This window comes from Zootoca vivipara, chromosome 4 (assembly GCF_965207765.1).
Source record: "Zootoca vivipara chromosome 4, rZooViv2.hap1.1, whole genome shotgun sequence".
Lineage (NCBI taxonomy): Eukaryota > Metazoa > Chordata > Lepidosauria > Squamata > Lacertidae > Zootoca > Zootoca vivipara.
The window spans coordinates 44,913,118-44,937,794 of NC_142587.1; the positions used below are offsets into that span (position 1 = coordinate 44,913,118).

The window sequence follows — 24,677 nt, forward strand, 5'->3', positions numbered from 1 at the left end:
CTGTAGGTTCTTCATCACTGCCTTAGGGGGAGATATTTCCGTCTTCTTTGCTCATGTTGCAAATTGCCTTCCTCACTTTGCAGGCAACCATCAAAGTTTAATATCCTTTTAAAATGCTCAGAATGGCACTCAGTAAAGGATCAAGTCCCTACATAATCTCCTAACTTAATCAATGATAATTGTGAGTCTGCATTAAACAAACAAGTTGTGCTGGGGTAATCCCGAGCACCTCAGTGAGAACTGAGGCTCTAATTCAGAAATGATGAAAAACTCTGGAAGCGCTGAACAGATGACATTTGGCTTCCAATTCAATATGACGAAAGCATCTCATGAATGAATAAGGAACTTGAAATATTTCAATATTGATATTTCTGGGCTGAGAATTTCTCAGACTTCCATTTCAGTTTATAAGAATCATGAGTCTCTAAATAGAACTGTGTGGCTTTAGTAGATTTTACTAAAATATTTTGGAGTACTAGAATAAACAGTATATCTGTTTGATATTCAGTAGTGAGGTTTCAGGGCTGGTGGGGAGAGACAATTATTAGCTCTGTTTTCAAAGTTTTGTAGTTCACACAGGTAATCTTTGTAGCCCTTTTCATGTTTATACTAAAGGGATTTAGAAACTGCTATCTCAGAAATCTTATCCTGAAATGACAATCTTTCCCTCCATAAAGGAGGTGTTTCAGTTTCCCCCCGGTTATACTCTTATGCTGACATTTTGCTGCAAATTCCACCCATCAGAGACAACAATAACAGCCATGCTATTATTAAATTCATTACTCATCCCATAGAAGGCCCCTAGAAAATCGTCACAACTTGTAAGGTTGCGGATAGGCCCTGGTTCAGGTGATAGAGATGGGAGAATGCTCTCGCCATCCCTATGTGAAGGGTATTCCGTTAAAGGAATTCAGGGACTTAAATGGTGTGGTCAACCCCTGAGAGGGGGTTGTGCCTGTGCCTGAGTCCACGGGGACATCTGGGTGGTGGACATAGTCTGTTCCAGGCTTTTTGCCTATCCAGGTTTTCACCCTTGGCTGACATATGCTGGTGCCCTGGGTCAGCGCTACCTGCAAGGGTGCAGGGAGCTAGTTGAACCAGAGGCTATGCAACCACTCGGTTTCTGTAATCAATAAAGTTGTGGCCTAAATTCTGCCAAAAACCAAAACTAAAATTTGAGTCAATTGTGTGTTTATTTAGTGGAGGTCTCTGGGTCTGAACACGCAAAGCAAGAAACCTTATTCATCTGCTTTTCTATCACATATTCTACCATGTAAAATAGTTAGCAACATCAGAAGGGACCCAATCCTAGCTAACTGCTGCAGAAATGACTAATCCTACCTAGAGCTGTGAACACTCAGCATAAATGAGAGTTCATAAATTTCAGTCATGTTTCACAGATGCAACATCCATAAACTAATACAATATAATAAAACCACTTTAGAGAACACTCCCCCCCCCCATATAAGCTTCCTTGGGTAATTGTGGTCATCAGAGCTAACCTCTTGGACTACAGAAAGCATAGGGTAGTAGTTGGCAAACTTATTTGCAATGTCTCCCTCTTAGCCAATGCACTTTAACATGAAAAGAAGCCCTGGATACTTTAAGACTCTCTGAACATCATAAGCTGGTTTCTGTTAGAGTGTACCTAGCTGCCCTTTAAGCTCTGATGTGAAAACTTGTCTTAACAATTTGTATTCACAGCTGGGAAGAGAAATGCAACTGAGTTTATAATACAGAAGACCAGATGGTGATGGGAGGCCAAGAGTCATGAGTTTGTTGAACTCTCTCTGCTCCTCTCAAATTCAGACGACTTGCTGTTGAGATTATGGCTCTTCTTGATGAGAGAGATAGGAGGCTGGAGAGCTAAACAGTTCTCATTAAGAAAAGGTCAGGGCAGCTAGTCAGAATTTACATAAAATCATTTGAACTTTGCAGACATTTTCCTGTACTCAGATTAAGGCAGCACTGTTGTTTTCATCCAAATATTGCCTGTGGGTAGACAAAAGCACACAAGCATACACATGAGCAATCTCTTGAGTTTTTCACTTTATACACGTATAAAGAATTATTGTGAATTTGTGTGATACACAGAGTTGGGTGAATTACCCAAGCTTTATTTAGATTAGGCTCAGCAACTATCAGTAAAATTGGGGTCTCTATTTCTTTTCTCTTTCTCTTCCCCTCTTTGTTGGTCCAGTGGCAGTGGTGCAGTGAGAGCAGAAGAGGGGAAGTTGACCTATCTATCTATAACTGGAAACACTGTTGCATGAGTGTGTCTGCAATTTTTCCAAGGAATCTGATCTTTGTAAATCATCTTGTCAGGTGCACTAGGAAAAATATATTTCCCAAGGTTCCCTGCACATGCTACCTAGATATATTTCATGTGCCAGATATACAGTGGTACCTTGGTTTATGAATAGTCCTGTTTGCAAACACTTCGGGTTACGAACTCCACAAACCCGGAAGTAGGTGTTCCAGGTTGCGAACTTTGCCCCGGGATACGAACGCAATCCACTTCCGGGGCCATGGGAGGCCTATGTAGGGAATGCGTGCCTCGGGTTAAGTATGCTACGAGTTAAGAACGGACTTCTGGAACAAATTAAGTTCGTAACCTGAGGTACCACTGTACAGGGAGACAGGGTTGTGAGATAAGGGGATTTCAAGATTACTCTCCCCACCCACAAACTACTGGAGTTACTGCAGCAGCAAAGTTGGTGGGGAAATGTTGGGTCACCTTATTGCAGATTGAAAGGTACAAATGTTGGGGATGGAGCCACTGAAGTTATGCCCTGAGATGTGAAATCCTGTGTTACATTAATAGTAATTCCAGACATGGAATCATCTGCAAAGTTTAGGTTTGAGTTAGTTTTCACTAGGCTCAGCCTGGAATCTCAGTTCACATGAAACATGTCTTCATTTGGGGAGGGGTGAGTTGAACAATTGAAGCACCTGAGCATGTGTCCATACTGTTCCTTTTCTCTGAATAATTCCACCATATATCACTTACAGCTTTCAGGTTAATCAACCTGTGTTACCTCTGCATTTTTAAAATATATCTGTCTGATTCATTTTATTGGAAGCTGGAGAGGAAGCTGGAATATTGACAGGCAATTATACACATGTAGTCTGAGTGGAAAGTGCGATATGTGCACTATTTTTAAAGTAGAAGTCTGACAAGTGAATACTTCTAATTAATTTCTGATCATGAGCGACCTCTTCTTCACAGTCAATAATGACCGTCATTTAGTTCCAGGGTTTTTTTGTGTGTGTGAACTCTGTGCAAGTCCACTATATTGGATGGCATGCAACATAAATTTGTCCCATTATATTCAAGAAACAGCCAATTTGTAAAACCTATTCGATGAAAATCAAAGTACTTGTTTACGTCTGACCAGCAGAATCATAAGATATACATATCAAATTCTGGTTGCTGACACAGCACCATAGATCACACAGTAGATGCACTTAGCAGAAAGATGCACGATCTTTCAGGGATGCATGCACTGAGAATGTATTGCCATATATTTTATTTTATGTGTGTGTTTCTGTAGTTCATGCACGAGACATGGATACCGCTAGGATTGCCATATTTTGAAGAGCAAAAACGAGGACGCTATGACAATTCTCGTTTTCAATACCCCTACTTTATGTAGGCTATAGAAGCTGTGATATATTGCTGAAGGGGGCAGGAGAAGAGTTACATCTATCTCTCATCCAGAAAGTATAGCCAGAGACATTTTGGCAAATTTTTAAAAATCCACCTGGACAGAAATTTTACCCCTGAAAAAGAGGGTGTGCCCTGGAAAAAGAGGGCACATGGCAACCCATGCAAATGACTAGGTGAAGCAGGCTGAATGGAATTCATCATGAAAATACTTCTCTGACCACAGAAATTGTCTTGAAACCCAGTGACCTGATCAAGCGTCTTCTAAAAGCTATTGGGTAGTTACAGAGTGCTGTGGGGCACAGGACTGAGTGGCTGGGGGATCAAACACCATGATCTATAAACAGAACATATAATCTAATGGCGATATCAGGTAGACTAATTGGAATTAATCTGCATTATTTCTTCAAATGGGGTTGCCTGAAGACTATCACTTTCATCTGTAATGATTTGTAACACCGGTCCTGAAAGATCTACGCTGGTTCCCAGTACGTTTCCGAGCACAATTCAAAGTGTTGGTACTGACCTTTAAAGCCCTAAACGGCCTCGGTCCTGTATACCTGAAGGATCTCCACCCCAACCATTCAGCCCGGACACTGAGATCCAGCACCGATGGCCTTCTGGCGGTTCCCTCACTGCGAGAAGTGAGGTTACAGGGAACCAGACAGAGGGCCTTCTCGGTACTGGCACCCACCCTGTGGAACGCCCTCCCATCAGATGTCAAGGAAATAAACAACTATCTGACTTTTAGAAGACATCTGAAGGCATCCCTGTTTAGGGAAGTTTTTAATGTTTGATACTGTACTGTTTTTAATATTCGGTTGGAAGCTGCCCAGAGTGGCTGGGGAAACCCAGCCAGATGGGCAGGGTATAAATAATAAATTATTATTATTATGTAATGCTTCAAGTAGTGCGTTGTTGTTTTTTGAACGTATGTGGGCTGGTAAAATAACTTGTGCCAGTATCACTTTGCTCTATCTCACCAGTATTAAGAGCTTGGGAAGCTACCTTATACCCAGTCAGACCACTGATGGTTCATCAAGCTCAGTTTTGTCTTTGCTAGCTTGCAGCAGGTGTTTCAGAAAGACTATGGGTAATATTCAGCTAAGTTGTACTCAGAGTAGATCTATTGAAATGGTTCTTAATTTTGATGGGTCTACTCTGAATAATACCTAGTTGAATACTACCCTTTCCCTACTACCGCTATCTAGGGCTGTCTGAGACTGAATTTGGGGATGTTTTCATGCAAAGGATTTACTCTACTACTGCTATGGTTCTTTCCCAAATAGTTCTTCCAAGGAGACAGAGCACCTAGCAACACTACTATCCAAGACAAATGAAGACTGAGAATACCCAGGAAACCTTGGTCATCTTTCTTTTGGTCACAGAGCTGCAAAGTTCCACAGCCCTGAAGCAGTACAGTAGTAAATCATTTCAAATGGATTGTTTTGGAGAAAGTGATTTGAGCATTATGACCATAATAAATCAAGCTTTTGTGGCATAGATGGAAAAGGTTATTCAAGTGTCTGGCATAAGTATATATTTGAAATGGTCTACTGGCGAAGGGTGTCTGGAAACTTAACAATGGTTTGGCTAGTTCAAGACATCAGGGTTTGGTATTCCAACAGAAGTAGAAGACAGAAGCAGAGCTTTTATATTGAGTGCTTCCATTGGGAAACTGAACACTGGCCTTGTTTAAAGGGGAGAACAACTGGAAAAGTATAGCAGTAATCTATCTTTATGTGCCTTTCAACACCATAAAATCCTTTAGATTGCAGTTTGTGCATTTCAAATATAGACATTAATAAAGCTGTACTGGAAGCTATCCATTAGAATTTATTGTCTAAATTGCACAGCACTTCTCAGCTATTGTGTTAGGCTAATTTAATAACTCCTTTATAAGGTGAAAAGATGAATCAAATGCACGTCACTTGAAGTAAATATAATCACAGCTTGACTCATCGTAAACACAAACATTATTTATAAAAAGAAATCTTGTTTCTTGGAGAATTATTTAACAAAGGTACTCTATATTTTAAACATCCATGGGGGGGGAGAGGTATTTATGGCATTCCATTTGTTTTATTTTTTACTTACCGTAGCATAAGCTTTCCAACACCAGGCATTTGTTGGACTGCTAATGGATTAAAAACAAGCACTCAGCAGAAGACCATGTTCATCTTCACACTAGTTGCCCCATTCAAAAAAATAAAATCAATATTCTTAATGTGCAGTCCAGGCTTACATGCATATGTACTCAGAAGTAAGTTCCACTGAGTTCAAGGAGACTTGCTCTTAGGTAAAGGTGCCTAGGACTGTAGCCTTAAACGGCAACTCTATTTACATATACTCAAAAGTAAGCCCTACTGAGTTCAATACTTGCTCCCACATAAGCGTGTTCAGGTAGAGCAATCACAATGAAGGCACAATGAATAAGATCCTTGGTTGCATCTGAAGCCCTGTCAGCTCAGGACACCCAAGACAGAAGAAGAAGAGTTGGATTTGAAGAAGAGTTTGGATTTGATATCCCGCTTTATCACTACCCGAAGGAGTCTCAAAGCGGCTAACAATCTCCTTTCCCCTCCTTCCCCACAACAGGCACCCTGTGAGGTGGGTGGGGCTGAGAGACTTCAGAGAAGTGTGACTAGCCCAAGGTCACCCAGCAGCTGCATGTGGAGGAGCGGAGACGCGAACCCGGCTTCCCAGATTACGAGTCTACCGCTCTTAACCACTACACCACACTGGCTCTCCCCACTGAAGGTGAGGACATTTTCTTTCCTTTTCTTGTTGTAGCTAGGAACTAGAGGACTGAGCCTGTTGGGGGGTATGCAGGGCTTAGAATCTAGCTGCTACAGGCATAGGCAAACTGGGCCCTCCAGGTGTTTTTGGACTACAACTCCCATCCCTGGCTAACAGGACCAGTGGTCAGGGATGATGGGAGTTGTAGTCCCAAAACATCTGGAGGGCAGAGTTTGCCTATGCTTGATCTAGCAGATCCTCCAAGCCTCCAGCACCTCCCACTGCCACCACAACACCCAATTTCATGGTCATTCCACCACACCACACCAGTGGGTGAACCACAAACGGTAGCTTAGTGCCCACTTGGATGGACCTGGGCAGATGTCCACTGTAGCTAAGGCTCCTCCAATACAGGATGTGGCAACCTTAGTTATGTTGTTACTGTGTAGTTACATTTAATGTACATGTGAGATATATACATATATGAATAATGGTTAATTTATTTTGTTTATAATTTATATTGTTTATTAATAATGAAATAATGCAGCCAGTACTTGGTCAAACCTTACACCTTTTCCATCTGAAACCTTTCAATTCAATTACTTCAGTGGCTACCAGCCCAGAATATATTTCCACAACATTTCATGAGTGGCATACATGAACTTAACATGACTCAAGCATTAAACTGCCCTCACTGTGCCCAAACCATGTTATGGGGAGCTGTGAGCTCTCCTCCCTGTTACTGGGTAGTTTTAAAAAGATATGTCCTTGGAACAGCTCTTTGGGAAAGGACCATGGCTTAGAGTAAATGTCTTTGCGTGCAAAAGGCCCCCTGTTCATTCCTTGGAATCTATTGGCAGAGCTTGGAAAAACTCCTGTAGGAAATCATAGAGTTGGAAGGCGTCTGAAGGGTCATCTAGTCCAGCTCCCTGCAATGCAGGAATCCTGCCCACAGCCGTCCCTGGGTGGGCTCAAACTACCAACCTTCAGCTTAACAGCCAGACACACTGACCTATTGCATCACACCCTGGAACAATGTTGCTAAGTCTACATAACCAATTCAGAGCTAGTTGGACCAAAGTTCTGATTAAGTTCAAGGCAGCTTCCTGTGGTTCCTAATGGAGGTGATACAGGTCAGCTTAGCATTGGCACAAGACAAATCACTATTGCAATCAAGCTCGCAGACCTTCAGAATCCCCCACTCAAAGCACTACAGCTCTACTGTAAAAGTAACTGTTGTTACTTTTAGATTCAGTCCCAATACACATTTTAAGAAATGCTATCCATAAGTGTTGGGAGTTTCCTAAATAGCTTCTTGAAGGTAACATGTTTTGTTCAATGGAACATGGGCCTTTTAAAACAGGTGAGCTTCCCAAAATACATCCCTTTTATTTTTACTGAGTTAATAAAGAATCAAGTACACTGGTGCCAAAGGCCTCTTGCGGCTTGTTTTGTATTGACTATGAAACTTGATCAATGTCTCTATCCAACTCTGTAGAAGCTTCCTGTCTCAGTGAGAATCTCTATGATGATGTCTCTGTTTATTGACCTTTCTTTGTTACATGAAATAACATGCCTGCCAGGAATAATATGTGCCTAAGGATACACAAAACTCTAACCATTTTACTTTCATGGAAATTTTTTAACCTTTTTGAACATTGGCACTCCATGTTTGGAACTTTTATCTGCAAATACAGATACCCTGTTTCTGTTTTGGTTCGATATTAGCAATTAGAGAGCCCATGTGGTATAGTGGTTAGGACCTGGGAGATCAGGGTTCAAATCTACACTCTGTTCATTGGGTGTCCTTAGGCCAGTCACTGCTTCTCCACCTAACCAACTCACAGAGCTGTTGTGGCGATTAAAGAGAATAATGTATGCCAGCTTGAGCTCCTTGATGAATAATGGTGGAATATAAATATAATAGATGAATAATCATTTCAGAATATTCCACATTCAAAAGCACAAATCTAACACCAATCTGAATGTCTTGTTGTACAACTGCATCTTTTTTTGTGGATGCATAAAAATTGTTCACGACCCTGTTGCTTCTTCAAGAAGCATATATGCTAAAGATACTATTTGTACTTCAAGAGCACAAAATGACCAATGTTCACAGCATTCCTAACCTGCACTTTTTCACTTCATTTGTACACAGGCACAGCAAATAAAGAAAAGGTGCACAGACATTTGCTTCACTTTCACATACTGTATAAGATACAAGAGCATGACACTGAATTTTGAAGTTGTTTGTTCAAGGTAATGTTAGAGCACAAGGAATCCATAGCTCTCTTCAGATGTTAGAGCTCCCGTGTTGTTAAACACAAGAATAGTTGTGTGTTCAGCACACAGGTCAGCAACATGGCCCCCTGTAGTGACAGAGCCATGCAAAATGTCCACATAATCCAGAATCCAATCAAAAAGGGTTCCAGGTTGCATGGAAGCTTTGCATGTATGGTATGTACAAAGGCTCCATTTCTACAGATGGTTGCAGCAGAAGGTGGAGCTACAGAGTTCAGCTTTATTTGGTTTTTAGTGGAAAGTACAGAATGAATGACACAGAAAGTCCTGTGTGGAAATAGGGGTAAAGGAAACAGGAACTATTACTATTATTATAGGGATTATTAATATGAAAATAGTTGGGTTTTCAAGAAACCACCCAGCTTTATGCCATTAATAGATGATAGCATTGTTAATCAATCAATTAATTCAGTGATTAATCAGTTTAAAAAGGCACATGAGTAAACAGTTATGCCACCAATCTATATATGCCTACTCCAAAGTAAGTGGGTATGGATTAGACTGCAAGAGTTCTTTAATTTGTTGTCGGCCCCAGCCTTCACCCAGCTATAAATAACTGCAAGAATGGAAATTCTTATTTGTAGATTTATTAACTTACTCTGGAGCATTAATAATGCAAAGATAGTAGCATATAATTTATTTAGTCTATGGATCTTTATGAAAATGACTGTGAAACTCTAAGTTCCACTCTCGCAGTTACCTTCCCTAGCACCATTGTACAAGTGTACCCTTAGCCTCTGCCAGTTACTAAGCCTTATTATACTATTCTTCATGTTAAGAGGGTATTTTCTATTCCTTCCTTTAGTCTATTGTAAAATACTATCCTAGTAGGCCAGGGCAGACATCAAAATGGGCTTCTATGAAAATGGATATAAAGTACATTGGCATAATGAAGAGAAGAAAAATGTGCTGGAGGTAAAATGTAACTTATTGTGCAGGAATTGGTGGGAATTGAAAGAAGAAGAAATCTGCTTAAAAGTGTGAATCAATATAATTTTTTTTATCTCTCGAAAGAATGAATTGCATTTATTTCGGCAGCCAGATGAGGTAGCTGAGGTAAATAGTGTTCCATATTAAATGGTTCCTTGAAGGATTTCTCTAGAAAGAGTCATTGAGGAAGGGGAAATGGGATCATGCCTTCAGTCAGGCATAATGAATGTGTCTCAGCTGAGCTCTGCCTGAAAAGGATTAGCTTTCATACTGAAGAAACCAAGAAAGAGCTGGGCTTCTGCCAGGCCAAGCCCCCAACACTAAGGGGTCTGGAGGATAATCTCGCCACTTCTGCGGGAGGAATGTGACTGACTACAAATATTTTTTTGTAATGATAGGTCTCTGGTTTGGGGATCTTTCAAATATGGCCCTTCTGTTTGATCCATGACAGCAACAAGGGTGCCTATGTGTGTAGGGTCCCAAGGCAATTGTTTCTTCATTCACAAACCTGAACTGCTATTTCAAAACAAAGTTTTTTTGTTTGTTTTTTATTTAAGGGGATAATAACCTGGAGTTTTAGCCATGCAGGGAAAACTAAAACCATAATACACAGAATTAAGCACTGGCCCAGAAATCCAGTAGAAAATGTTTTGTGAGTCGAGGACCTGCCACCTGCTTGAAGAAAGAAAGACACGAGGACACAATGTATTAAGGTTAATGGGCAAAAAAAGGCCACAACTTTTATTGGTTACAGCATGTGAGTGGTATTGGCTTAGGCATTGGATCAAACAAGCTATACATGACTCCACCCCGCTCAGCAGGGAGTCATTCAAGGGTTAACAACCAGAAGGTGGAGCTTGTTGATGCAAATACATTGGAAGCTCCCCCTGATGTCACCAGGGGTCGTGCCATGGCCCTAGCCACCAGCAGGGCGTCAGACAGGATCCACAACCACCAGATTCCTTTAACGGAATACCCAATAAGTGAAGGGGTAGGTACCCTCACAGCTGCAACCAATCCCTACGACTTCTGGTGATATCAGGCAACCAAATGTCATTTCCAAGAACCAAAAAGTGGACGCCATCCTCTTGAAACAGAGCCATGCGGCTGGCTGGCTGGGGGTGTAGCACAGCAGCCGGGACAGCTGACGCAGGGGCTGGAACGGCCCTTGCAGAAGCAGGAACCAGCTCCCGCTCACAACCCCTCCCCTCTGGAGGTTTTCCCAGTAGGGTTATTGAGATCTGCTGTGATCTGGCTTCCTCTCTCTGAGGCTCTGTGAGGCATCTTGTTTGATGCAATCCTGTTCATGTCTACTCAAAAGTTAATCTCATTGAGTTTAATGGGACTTGAACTCAAGTAAATTGGGCACATGCTAGGGGTTCAGCCTACTAAGAAATGCTTGAAGTTTTCTCGACTTCTATGCATGCTTGTGAAAGAAATGTCTATAAACATCTTCCTGCCAGCTCAGCCCGCAATATCCAATCCCCGCCTTTTTGTGGGACAATTTGTTAAAGGATAAGCTTTTAGGCTGGTAAACCAAGAACTTAGTCTATGTAATCAATCTTCCTTCTCCTTGAAAAAGTATTGTCACAATTTCTCCTTGCTTTTTTCTTAACTCGTTAAAGCCATTTAGCATGGAGGCTGCTTGAAAACAGCCCAACTACTGACCCTCCCCTCATAACTTTCATTGTGCATTGGAAAATGGTGAACATCACCGATGCATTTATCGTATGTCTCAGTATGCATTATGCAAGATTATATACTTCAATAAAATAGGACCGCAATTCAGTCATAGTTAAGCATTTGTTAGACCCGTTTCTGTCAATTCAATTGCTGTTAAAAAACAAAGGAGCTCTAAAGTGCTTGACATTGGGCTGCATTGTAGCCTAAATACTTAAGGGCTTATTTTCACTGAAAAGCCTTTTTTATATTTCAGTAGCAGTTCTGGAATAGAACATCAGTGGTGAATAGATTTCTTTTCAGGAATGACAGAACAGCTTTTCTGTGACAGGGTGAGCTACAGCAGATTTCACTATGTTAAGAAAAGAACAAGAAGTGACAAACATCAAGAATATATGTAGCACTAAGAAGAATGATATGTTTTGAGTGACAGAAAACACACTGGACACACTCCAGGCCCCTGTTAAGTGCACAAACTCATCGATTTCAAAAAGTTCGGGTAGCAGTCTGAAGGTGGCTCAGTTGGTTAGAGCATGGTGCTGATAATGCCAAGGCTGTGAGTTAAATTGTGGTCTTTTTGTTCTCTTGGGTAGGCTTTTCATTTTTGCTTAATAGGATATAGTTGAAAGATTCTGTTTTCTCAAAGTCACCTTCCTGTTCTTTCTAAGCCAAAACTGGTGTCATTATTGCAGCAAAAGGAAACTATTAAGAACCCCCAAATAATTAACCTACCTAACCTCCATGTTTTCTACAAACACAGAGAAAAATGTGAGTTCCTTTAATGTGGAGATTCTATGTACAGGAGGAAGTCTGTGAATGTTTTGGACTTCATAAAACAGGATTAAGCCTGAGAAAACAGACACAGAAGTGCCTCAAAATATACTCGTACGTCTCATTTAAAACACTTCATTGTTCATGTAAACTTATGTAGTGGCTGTTCACACCTATTTTTAAGAAGAATAGATTTGAGAGCTCTAACAGACATAAAAAATTACTGCTAGATAACCTATGTTCTCAAAGAAACTCAACATGAAAGCTGCACTATTGCCAAGGTGGACTGTTCATACAAACCTAAGAACAACTGAATGCCTAATTAAACATTTTCTATAGACTTCCCTTCATTAACCAACTCCACTATTGCTATTAGAAAGCATTTTTGTGAGTGGATGGTGCAGAGACAGTCCTATCTTTGTGACCCCCCAAGCCAAGGAGATAAGTAACTAAACAATCTTTAGAAGACATATGAAGGCAGCCCTGTATAGGGAAGGTTTTGTTTAATGTTTTATATATGTTGGAAGCCACCCAAAGTGGCGGGGAAAACCCAGTCAGATGGTTGGGGTATTCCTATTGTTGTTGTTGTTAAATAAGATGTCCCTATTTTCATCAGATAAATGTTGGACGGTATGGTCTTGCAGCAAGGTGAAGGGTCGTTTTTCAGGCAGTGTTTGAAGATTCTACGACTACAGCATCCAACAAGCTATGCCTTATAAATCAACTTAAGTTGTACAGTATTTCAAGTTCTACAGAGATCTCAGGAACTGTCCCCTCACATCAGCTCTCCTGGAGCTAGCAGAAGTGGGCATTGCCCTTTCTAGTTCCTGGTTCTTCCCTGGAAGCACAACCCAACACAGGTTGTATCTGGTAATTCTTTCATACTGTTAGATGAAGGCAGGAATTGATGTCTGAATGATGCAGAAAGATTTTAAAAGTCCTAGGTAGGCATTTGCTATTTGAGCTGCACTTCAGGCAGTAAAATGTCTTGGGCCAGCAGTGGAGTGAATTTTGAGGATTAAACTTTTACATCTACCGACAGTGCCAAGATGTACAGTATATCATAGCAGCTCAGAGGAACTCACCAAGCTTTGAAACCCTGTGAGTCTTTAGATCTAAGGCATGTACACCAGCATGCTATCTTGATTTTATTGACAACTTGTCTCAAGAAGAAGGAAATATTTTTGCTTCAAACTGGTTAGCAGTGTGTGGGGTGGTGTGTGTGTGTGTGTGTGTGTGTGTGTGTGTGTGTGTAGGGTAGATTCCCCCTAAATCAACCTAGAATCAACCTAGTGAATCAAGTTAGAATCAACCTAGGTTTGAATAGGTAAAGGCAGGCATCCCCAAACTTCGGCCCTCCAGATGTTTTGGACTGCAATTCCCATCATCCCTCACCACTGGTCCTGTTAGCTAGGGATCATGGGAGTTGTAGGCCAAAACATCTGGAGGGACGCAGTTTGGGGATGCCTGGGTAAAGGTGAAGGACCCCTGGATGGTTAAGTCCAGTCAAAGGCGACTATGGGGGTTGCGTCGTTCATCTCACTTTCAGGCCGAGGGAGCCAGCGTTTGTCCACAGACAGCTTTCCGGGTCATGTGGCCAGCATGACTAAGCCACTGTGGAACACTATGACAGAAACCAGAGCGCAAGGAAACGCTCTTCCTGCCGCAGCAGTACCTATTTATCTACTAGCACTGGCATGCTTTTGAACCTTCTGATCGGCAAACCCACGTCCCAGGTTTGAATGAACTCTGCTAAACACAGAAACCCCATGGATTTAGTTATGCTAACAAGCCCACCGGGCAGGGTTAGCTGGGTGTGCCATTAGTAGGGGACAAAGGACAAGATTGCCATGCAAATGAGTGCTAGTGGGGCAGAGGCAGAGGCCAGGTTTAAGGTTTCAACTTTGAATGATGTAGGCTGAGGTTGGTTGGGGTCTTTGGAGTTAGCAGTGAGAAGGAGAAGGCAGGGCAGAACTCCATGTGAACTGGTGATGACAGGCTGGAACTAAGAGACCCAGGAATGCTGTTTGCTGTCCTTCAAATCCTATGCTGCCTTTAATGTGGAAGCCAGACCTACATGGGTAGTTAACGCTCTGCAACCCCTCCATCTAGGTGCAGGTTGTATATATTGGGGTCAGGGGGAAACCATGTATCAGAAGGACACCACAGTTTCTTTTATGCCTCATTGTTAATTGTTCATGACCTGAGACAATGCATTTCTTTTTGGGTGCCATTTAATAGCAACACCACTAGTTCTATGAAAGTAGATGGGTGCATGTACATTCTGTGATACAGAATGAAACATAGGAGAACATTTTACCCAAGCCATTATAAAATTTATGATGTTTTCTTGGGGATGTAAAAGCAGCCCAACGGAGCCATATGGTTGTCGTGTTACAAAAATGAGCACATTGCTCTAAATACCAAGTCTGAATCATTTTTTAAAAAACAAATATAATTTTAGCACATTTAAGAGCTTGCCTGTACTACCACGTGAACTACTATTCATTCATTTAAATATTTGTAGCCTGCCTTTTGACTAAAAGTTTTGAAGAAGCTTACAAAACATCAGTAGCAATAAAAAACCAAATGAAATGCACTATTCTCTAAAAACGAATTAGCAACAGCCTTGATCAGAGCAGCTGAAAGGAAAAAGAGGACAGACCACAGATGCTCTTGGAGATTACTTTAATATAATAATAATAATAATAATAATAATAATAATAATAATAATACATAATACTGTAAATGAAATGAACTTCCTTAGGTTGAACTTCCACAGCTTTGGTGCCACCACAGAGAAGACCCTGTCTTGTTTCACCACTGTTGCACTGCTGACAGTGGGTTCATATGAAGCAGGGCCGCCATTGTAATATTGGTACTACTTTATACTATTATAGGGTCAGAGTCATGTTAAGAGCGAGTTGGGTGCATCACATTACATATTAACAAATCAGAGGGGGAGCAGGTTCTATGGCTCCTAGCTGGAAAATGATTCAATAGCTTGATTTTGAAACTTGGCAGTGTAGGAGTGAGCGACCCACAACTTGCTTCCATTTCAGCCAAATTTTGACTACCCCAGAGCAAAAGATTTAAATTAAATGTTTCATTGTTAGATTAATTTGACCACTCTGTGTGCATTAAAAAAAAAAACAAAATCAGTACTGATCTTACTACCTTTACTTTTGCTGTCATTAATTGTGACTCTATAATACTGTCAACTTATGCAAATTAACTGACACTTTTGGATTGGTCATGCCCATTATGAAAGCTGTGGGTGCTGCAGTGTATGATTAGGATGCTGTCATTTCGGCACAGTTGCAGTCTGAATATAAAATGCATTCAGCCCTGTGACAGGCAGCTGTTTTTATACAACATAAAGCTTGGGACACGTGTGGCATTTGGGAACGAGGTTGCGCTCATACTGGTGTATCCCAAATTTGCAGTCCTGATCTACGGATGGGTACATGAGACATGGTAATGGTCCCACAGACAATCTTCTTTCTCTTTGGAAGAAGAAATTCTACCTTTTTTTAAGCAGTGCTTCCATTAACTATGCCACCCAGTTTAGAATACATATGGTGATTACGCCTGCAAATGGAAAATCTTATCAATGCCTACTTCAATTATCAACTGCATGCCTCACACACTAATCGTATTTCAAAAAGCTGGCAAAGAAGGAAGTGAATATTCCTCATTCATGGGCAATGTCAAGAATGTAACTATTTTTTAATTAAAAAATGAAATAAAATGAAAAGTGGCAGAGAGAAACCACACCCCTTCTTTTTTAAAGAAAAAGAAGGAAACAGGTTGGATAGCTGCGATGTAGCGTTTCTTAAGTAGACTGCTAGTAAAGGTAAAGGGACCCCTGACCGTTAGGTCCAGTTGTGGACAACTCTGGGGTTGCGGCGCTCATCTCACGTTATTGGCCAAGGGAGCCGGTGTACAGCTTCCGGGTCATGTGGCCAGCATGACTAATCCGCTTCTGGCGAACCAGAGCAGCGCACAGAAACGTTATTTACCTTCCCGCCGGAGCGGTACCTTTTTATCTACTTGCACTTTGACATGCTTTCGAACTGCTAGGTTGCAGGAGCTGGGACCAAACAATGGGAGCTCACCCCGTCGCAGGGATTTGAACCGCCGACCTTCTGATCGGCAAGCCCTAGGCTCTGTGGTTTAGACCACATCACTCCCCGCATCCCATAAGTAGACTGTTAGTTACCACTAATTACTATTCCTGAATTATTTCCCCTATGTTTGTTATTTGAAAACTCTGGCATTTGATCCACAATGGGCAATCTGCACAGAGAACCTGTTTCTTGCATGAATTACCCCCTGGATCAAAAGGGTTTAAAAATCAGTCCAGGAGAACACAGCAGCCTTTTCTGGGTTTAATTCATGCAGATATCCCCTAACAAACTCCTTAATCCTTTAATGAGTGAGGTATGTGAGAACTGGGTGCATATTTATTTTCGGGTGTTTTTTTAAACCTCATGCATTCCCTTTAAGGAGGGTTTTAGCTGCAAAGTTTATTTAATGTAAACAGATTGCTGCACACTGTGTTACAAAGGAATGGACTGCATAGGCAGTTTGTATAACAGTACACAGTGGTACCCCTGGTTAAGAACTTAATTTGTTCCAGAGGTCCATTCATAAACTGAAACTGTTCTTAAACTGAGGTACCACTTTAGCTAATGGGGCCTCCTGCTGCTGCTGCACCACAATTTCTGTTCTCATCCTGAAGTAAAGTTCTTAACCCAAGGTACTACTTCCAGGTTAGCGGAGTCTGGAACCCGAAGTGTTTGTAACCCGAGGTACCACTGTATATTCTACCATTAAAGATGGGGAAGGCTGTTGCTGTCACTACCCTAAAGGCATGAAATTCAGCAAGGCCTCACATGTGTCGTATAAGGTAAGCGTGCCAGGAGAAGTGCACAATGGGTACATGGTGACTTGTATTAGATGTCTGCGTGGCTTGAAATGTGTATTTTGCCATACTGATATCACACTATTAAAAGGGTCTTGCGAATTGTATTTAAGTAGTCATGGCAAGGCAGGAAAGCGTTTTTCTTTCCCCTTCATTGCTGCTCACACAAGATCAGCTAGTACTGCCAGAGCCATTTAATGCTTTCACAATGTAACCTATAACACACATTAAAACTTAATAGGGTTTTGATGTAACATTTTCAGTAAAGTCCATAGAAGCTTGGGCAGGTGATAATTGCTGAACTGAACTGAATAAGGTCTTAAATAAGCCCTACAGCATTAAATGTTTTTGAACACTGTCTTTTTCATTGAAACTAATCAGAAGAGAAATGCCATTGGTAGACTAAATTGTATATGTGGGCAGCACTGATATAGTAAATGAAACCATTCCAAGTGTTCAGGCGGTGAGTGTTGTTGCTTTTGGAGCCAAAAATGCACAGAAACAAGAGACGGGCATCAAGTTTGAGGGAGCCTCAAGGTTTGCAGAAGAAGAAGAAACTTTGGAGGGGGAGTGGACCTTGAGGTGAAGACTGAATGTATTTGGTGACCATGGAATGCTGGCTGGCTGTTGTCCTGTTGTCGGGGTGCAGAATGGAAAATGGGGAGAATGGAATAAAGTGGCTGGAATCCTGAAGAGGGAGCACTCCACACTTCAACATTGGTATCAGACCTCATCTGTAATACAGATAATTGATCTAGCAGTTCCTTGACAGAGCAGATCATGGCAATGTTTTCCACCTGAGCAACTATAAAGAATAATTGTTTCAATCTTTTTCGCTTACAATTCCCATAGTCGAAAACAAGCCTGGACAAAGCCAGACGATTTGCTGCATCCTTACTATGAGGGGTTAAAATAGAATCAGACCACGAGCCATACTATCACGGAAAACCATAGTTGAGATCACAAAGTTTAGTAGGACAAGGACACTATTAGGATTAGGACAAAGATACTGAGATATAACTTCTTTTTTACATTTCAATGATCCTCACTTTGTGTTCACACACTACAATTTTGAGTGATACCAATAATTCAGAAAATATAACTGTCTGTGTATATATATTTCCTTCCTAGCATTAGTTGTTCTCAAACGGATACCCACCATGATGCCTATGATGAAATAACAGTTTGAGTAGCAACCTTATCATCACACAAGAGGAGGGTATGGATTTGGAATGTGAAAATATAGAATCAAAACAAATGATGTATCAATTTCATTTCTTCTGCTCCAAGCTGCATTTCTTGTACTGGATAGATTTGCTTTATTTAGAAAAATGTTATTTTCCCTTGTTTCAATTACTTCATATTGCAAGGAATCACTGTCAGTTTTTGACTAGTTAAGAGCCTTTTTATTTATGGTCAAATGCATATCTGCATTGATTTCTGTTTTACATACCTATTTGTTTGAAGAAACAGAACATTAGGTATGTCAGGACCTTTTCAGTGGTGACTACCTGTTTGTGGCACCTTAGTGAGGTGTGTCTGACTCCTTCATTACTGACTTTCAGCACAAATTTAAAAGCGTTTTACCTAGGCACTTGATCAGTGAAAGATGCTGTTCCTGGCAATCCTCAGATCACTGGCTGAGAACACTTTTAACTTTTAAAGTATGTTTTTAACTAAAGTGAGAATGTTTTAACTATTTTCAGCTTTCTAAAAATGCTTTATCATTGCTGTGTAGGCTCAGAGAGCAAGAGCAGTATATAAATGAGATGGAAAATAATGAATAACAATTACTCAAGTTTGCTGTTTGTATTTTGTGAAAACAATAAGCTTGATGTTGAAGAAGTGCACATGACATTTTGAAAGCCAGGGAGTATCTGGTGCAGAAATTCAGCTTAACTCCCATGATGTATGGTAGTCTTCCAGAACCAATGGCAGATCAATGTTGATGATGAAAACACCTGTGGCTCACTCCAGCTTTTCTATACCAATTCACACTTTTCTTCTGGCCTACCTGGTGGTAGTGCCTTGGCTAGCTCTTTCTTGGCAGCCATTACTAATATAATTAAAGAGCTTGTCACTCTTTCCCCTAGGCTGAGACCTTCTCTTTCTTACCTAGAGCAATGGGTTTTCTATTTCACAGTTCAGTGCATCCCCGATAATAAGAAATCCAATCATCTAGACCACCGAGCAGGTGATGATTGTTCCTTGACATAACCTTCAAGCAGTTAAACAAATTCACAAGCCAGCTTTGGCTTGTTCCTCCTCCTCCTCTTCTTCCCTCCATATGCATGCATTTAAATTCCAACAGCCAGTAATGCAGGCATTCCAGTTTAAGCGACCTCTCCAGCAAATTACATAAGCACGTTCATATTTTGTTTTTTAAGCACATAATTAAGCCTATGAGATTCAACCACATTACTGTGGTGTTTTGATGCATGCAAACTCACCAAATATTACTGCAAAGCTGTACTTTCTGCTGGATTTTCAGAGGGAGAATATAGATTGCCAAGATTTTGAGTGAGCTGCCTCAGAGACCATGTCCTCGGGAAGATAGCCAATGACAATCTTTTAGCATCTGGATTCTGGAGCATCTTCATTATCTCAAGAGAACATGAAACCATGCTTGAACTATTGCTATAAAATGGTTTTTTTAAAGTCACCACATGGACAAGCACACACACACAGGCAGAAAGATTACAGGCGGTGTTTGGTTGGCAGCTTCATGACAGAGACCATGACCTGACTGAGTAGCGTAATTATGACTCCTGGAAGTGCTTTTCCAAGGTTGAGGTACTTCAGTATGGCAGCACAGAAAAAGACCAGTATTGAAGCTACGGTACTTGAAAAATGGAACTTAATTCTCCATAAGTGTATATCCAATACCTGATATCATTACATTCTGACGCTTATTAGGTGAAACATTATTTGCCAGCTAGCATAGGCTAACTCTTGGCAATCATGGGATAAGAGGATAGGTCCACTTATGGATCAGCAACTGGTTAAAGAAAATGAAGCTGAAATTAGAAATTAATTGACAGATCTCATAATGGAAGGATGTAAGAAGTGGGGTGTCCCACCCCCCCAAGGATAAGTACAGGGGACTGTGCTTTGTAGCATGTTTGTAAATGACCTGGGATTAACGATGAGCAGGGCTTTTCCCCAGCCTGAACTCAGTTCTGGCACCTTTCAGATGAGCGCCATTGCCATTATAAGGAAACGAGGGAGGTGTTCAACATGGTGAGTTCCAGCACCTCTATTTCTAGAATAGCATTGGGGATGAGCAGTATGGTGGTTATGTTTGTGGATGACACCATGACCTGCTTATGGGCTTCCCATAGGTTGGCCATGGTGAGGACAGCATGCTGGACTAAGAGGCTCTTCATAAATTTGATGGTTAAGAGTAAGAAGTCATGGTCTTTGATTACGAGCAATGAAACCTATATATGCATTCTGCAAATCATGACCCGTCTTAGCCATTTTACCTTAAATAATGATTGTGAGGACTTTTTTAAAAAGGTATTATTGTTCATCTTAATTAATTTCTCTCTGTTGATGACTTAGACCTCCGTTTTAATGTTGTTTCTCCTGTCTCTGTCAGATGTTTATATTATCATTTCTTCTAAATGTTTACTTGGGCGTCCAAGTTACAATTATTTTTAAAAGAGAATAGTTTTCTGTTCTAAATCCTTTCTCTTTCCCATGCTGCTTAGCCCTTACCTTAGTGAAGGGCATAGCTGTCAAGTTTTCACTTTTCTTGTGAGGAAGCCTATTCAGTATGAGGGAATTTCCCTTTAAAAAGGGGAGAACTTGACAGCTATGGTGAAGCAGGGAATGAGAGGGGGAACCTATTAACAAAATAGTTGCAGAAGCTTGAAACTATCTCATATATGTCTACTGGGAATTTAGCTATCCACGTAGTTCAAAAAGCTTCTTAACAAAGCTATCTTCCAACCTTAAGAAACCTGAGTCTAAACCAAAATATTTTGTTTTGCCTTTGGAAACAAGGATATTGCAAAACAGTAGGAGCAATTGCTTTCCATGTGTATGGTTACTATTTAGTGCTTATAGGGGCCTTTCAGCACTTACCATTTATAGTAGCATAGTTGCTGTTTGAGCCAATGTTTTTAAGAGAATTCATAACTCATTGGCACCTTGATCACATGTTGCTGTTATTAGAGAGCGAGTGTGGAGTTTTCCTTTCCATGCAAATGTGCCTGAATTGAGAGAAGTTCAGTGGCTGTAGTCACACCCCTTATATACCCCTGTATTCCTCCAGCCAGTAAATGTCAGAGTTATGAGCAATTGCGTGGGGACAGAATTCTATTTTTGTGGGAGTGTGGGAGATTAGAAGAGGAAAAATGTGCATGCCTGAGCTATGGCGAACCCAGTTATTGTGATGAAATTTTGTCTGCTGTTAGTAACTGCTGTTATGGACAGTAGTTTGACTTGGTACTGTTCTCTACATCTGCCATATCTCTTCTCTGAACTGAGCTTGCAAATTGACAGCTCAGAGGGACGTAGCACAAAACAGAAATCTTTCCAACCACAAACATCAATCCCATCCACATAGAAACAGGGGCGATGATTCTACACATGTCACACAAATGAAAATATTGAGGATCCATTCCAGATCTTTCACAAAAGTCAGCTTTTTGTGGGGTTTTGAGTACATTCTTCCAGAGTACTGGCCAAATAATAACAAAGTCAGCATACCAGAAAATCTGGTGAAAAAAGCAGCAACTATGCCACTATCAATGTTAAGTTCAAAAGGGCCCTAGGACCAGAATGGATACGCTCAGGTCCAGGGGCCAATGCAGCCCTTCAGGCCTCACTGTGTGGCTATTAGGACTCTTCTTGGGCCACACATCCTCTTTGAGTTCACCTCCTGCTTTGTTCACAGAATGTGCCCTTGCCTGAATAGAGGGTGTGTGTGTGAATGTGGGCAGAAACTAGCCTACTGTGCAAAGGTAATATTCACATTTGTTTCTGCACACACTTTTGCCTGTGGCCCTGCTCATCACTGGCATGTGGCCCCCAAAAGGCTGGCCAGAAGGGAATCTGGCCCTCAGTCTGAAAAAAAGGTTCATCATCCCTGCTTTAGGATGATACCTTAATGAAAGCAACATTTTTTTTCCCTGAAAACATGAACATATATTTTTATTAGAAAAAACACTCACCTTTGTTAATGTGATTTTTATGCTCTTTGTACTTATTTGTAGGCTGAATAAGATTTGCACAGAAAAGCATTTTGTTTACTTTGGAAATCCTAGGCAGCCATCTTTGTTCATTGTTCCACTAATGCTGTTTCCCAGTCTTTAAGGCAGCTTGCTTTGCCTGTTGTATGGATTTACTTGATTAAATGTTACCATATAAATAGCATTGCCTTCATTCTTTTGTTATAAATAAGCATTCTTGTCTGATGCCTGCCAAAAGACATGTTAAGAAATCTAAGTGCATTATACTAAAAAAAAAATCTGTTTCCTTTATCATTAATGTCCACAGAGCCACAAAGTGTTGGAAGGCATGATATAACTTAGAACTCAACTGACACATCAGGACCATGGACACCAACAGGGGAGCAGAACAGCTGAAGGATCCAAAGGCCAAGCTTTGATGTTGGTCTAGAGCAGGTAAAGCAGTAAAGGATTAATAATCATAACTCAGTCAGACATATACAGAGCTGTAAGTGCAGAATATTGACATAAACTGATAATGCCCTTTAGTAATCAATGAAGAGCCTGGAAGCACTTCATGTTCCAGTGTGATTGAAACTAAACAGATTATATAATATATGCCCAACAGGTTGCATCCTATGGTTGTGCAAGTGTAATACATCTTGTGCAACTAATCTTCTCCCCCTGCCAAAAAATAACCCAGAGGTCCTCCAGGAGAGCCACCTGAACCTTATAGGCTGGGTCATTTTGGAACTGCAATGTGATAGAAGAATTACTTGAAACTGAGTGGAGGGATATTGTAGCAACAGAGTCCCATTCATTCAAGGTCCCTTCCTCCTGGCACTATAGTCCCACATGACATAATCCATGCTGTTCAAGAAGTCCCCTTTCCTCTGGACAGGCTTTTGGGGGCAACCAAGGGGAGGGGAAAATGGGCTCTGCAAGCTGGCTGGATCTGATAGGAATTGTAATCCAAACTTAAGAAGAGACCCAGGTTGGACAAGGCTGAGCTAGCCAAGCACATCAGGACCTTTGTAAGGCTTCTGCCTCTGTTTTGTTTTGTTGTTTTGTGTTTTGTGTTTTGTTTTGTTTCGCACCATGTACCAAGAATATTTACTTAGTGAGGAAGATTCTTGAGGATATATTTTGATGGGTGAATTTCAAGAAGTACCTAAGGATGTCCCTTTACTGATACAAGACGTTTTTGATTCAGTGGAGGCTTCTGTCAATGCTCCAGGGAGAGAAGTAATTTTCAATGAACTCTATGGGGCCCCATTTTCCCTGTTCCATTCTGTCCCAAAGCACTGGAGAATTACTTGAAACAATATGGGCAGTAATATGCAGGCTACAGGTGGGAGGGGAAATTGGCAAAAATCTCCTCCCTCTTTATTCCACTGATGGAACCCTCTGGTAGTTCAAAGAGCCTCCTGTCAGCAGAAGAATACTAAACTGTATACAACCCTCAGTTAGTTCAGTTTTTGCCAAGGTAATTAAACTGAACAAGAGGTCTTATTTTGAACTGAATGTTATTTGAGGAAGAATGTGTGGTTTGTGAGTATTCAATATTAATGTGAAGTCTAATTATTTAGTTGCTTAAATTTAACACATTTTTTAAAAGGTGCAATTATCAGTCTGAGGGCAAAGCAAGGGAACAGAATTATGACATTTAAAAGAATGTTTGCACTAAATTTTAGAATGTTTGTACTAAATTTTAGAACTGTGTTCTAACACAGATCCTTAGAGCAGTTCTGCACAAGCTATTTTGGAAGAACGGGATTTTAAGGACTTCCCCTGAAAACTAAATGAGTGACTGTCCCAATCTCAGATTTTTGGTACCCAGCTTCCTGTGCTTCAGTCGATGAGGACTTCATAAAGTAATTTCTGCATGAGATGTTTTCAGATCAGGAAGTGCAGTCACTCAGGAAGATTTCAAAGCACAACTGCAATGTAAAATGGGAAGGAGGAGGAGGAGGAGGAGGAGGAGGAGAAGAAGAAGAAGAAGAAGAAGAAGAAGAAGACTTGTAGCCACCTCAAAATGATTAGGGAAATTAATCACACCCACTAAAATTTTAAAGAATTTCAAAAATGCTCTGAGAAATAGGCAGGAAAAATGAAGTCTCTTTCCCAGGAATGAAAGAGGAAATGGGGAAGACAAGTTTTGGCACAGTACTGGTTTCAAAACATCTGCTGGCCTCCAGCTCAGAATTTCTTTTTCAGGGCAGAAGGTGTCCAGCAATGGCATGCTGAACCACTATGTCTGTTCTCGGGGAAGCATTTAGACAAGCACATTCGGTGCAGATTCAAATAGCAGCACAAGCAAATTTTTAGTATTGCTTTCTGTTGGCAGTTCTAAATGGTTTCAGAAGAGAGGCTCTTTTCAGTTATCTGGCTGAGAAGCAAAAAACAAAAAAAAACCCAAAACCCAAAAAACATAACAAAGATGCAAGAATAGTCAGTGCAAAACAAGCATTCTGCCAGGTATAGA

At 40.9% G+C, this 24,677-nt stretch overlaps 1 long non-coding RNA gene across 7 annotated transcripts in view; it reads left to right on the forward strand.

Moving 5' to 3' along the window:
• The window catches only part of LOC148685924 (uncharacterized), a 44,025-nt gene extending 19,882 nt beyond the window's left edge, over positions 1 to 24,143 (forward strand). For 3 of the 7 annotated variants that reach the window (XR_015949534.1, XR_015949536.1, XR_015949540.1), the window contains one exon: positions 4,957 to 5,492. This is a non-coding gene — a long non-coding RNA (uncharacterized LOC148685924). Of the gene's footprint in view, positions 1 to 1,704; positions 5,493 to 6,265; positions 6,428 to 8,564; positions 14,763 to 22,520 lie in introns of those variants that run through there. The other 4 variants (XR_015949537.1, XR_015949538.1, XR_015949535.1 and 1 more) reach the window with 3 other exon arrangements.
• Positions 24,144 to 24,677: the final 534 nt, after the last annotated feature.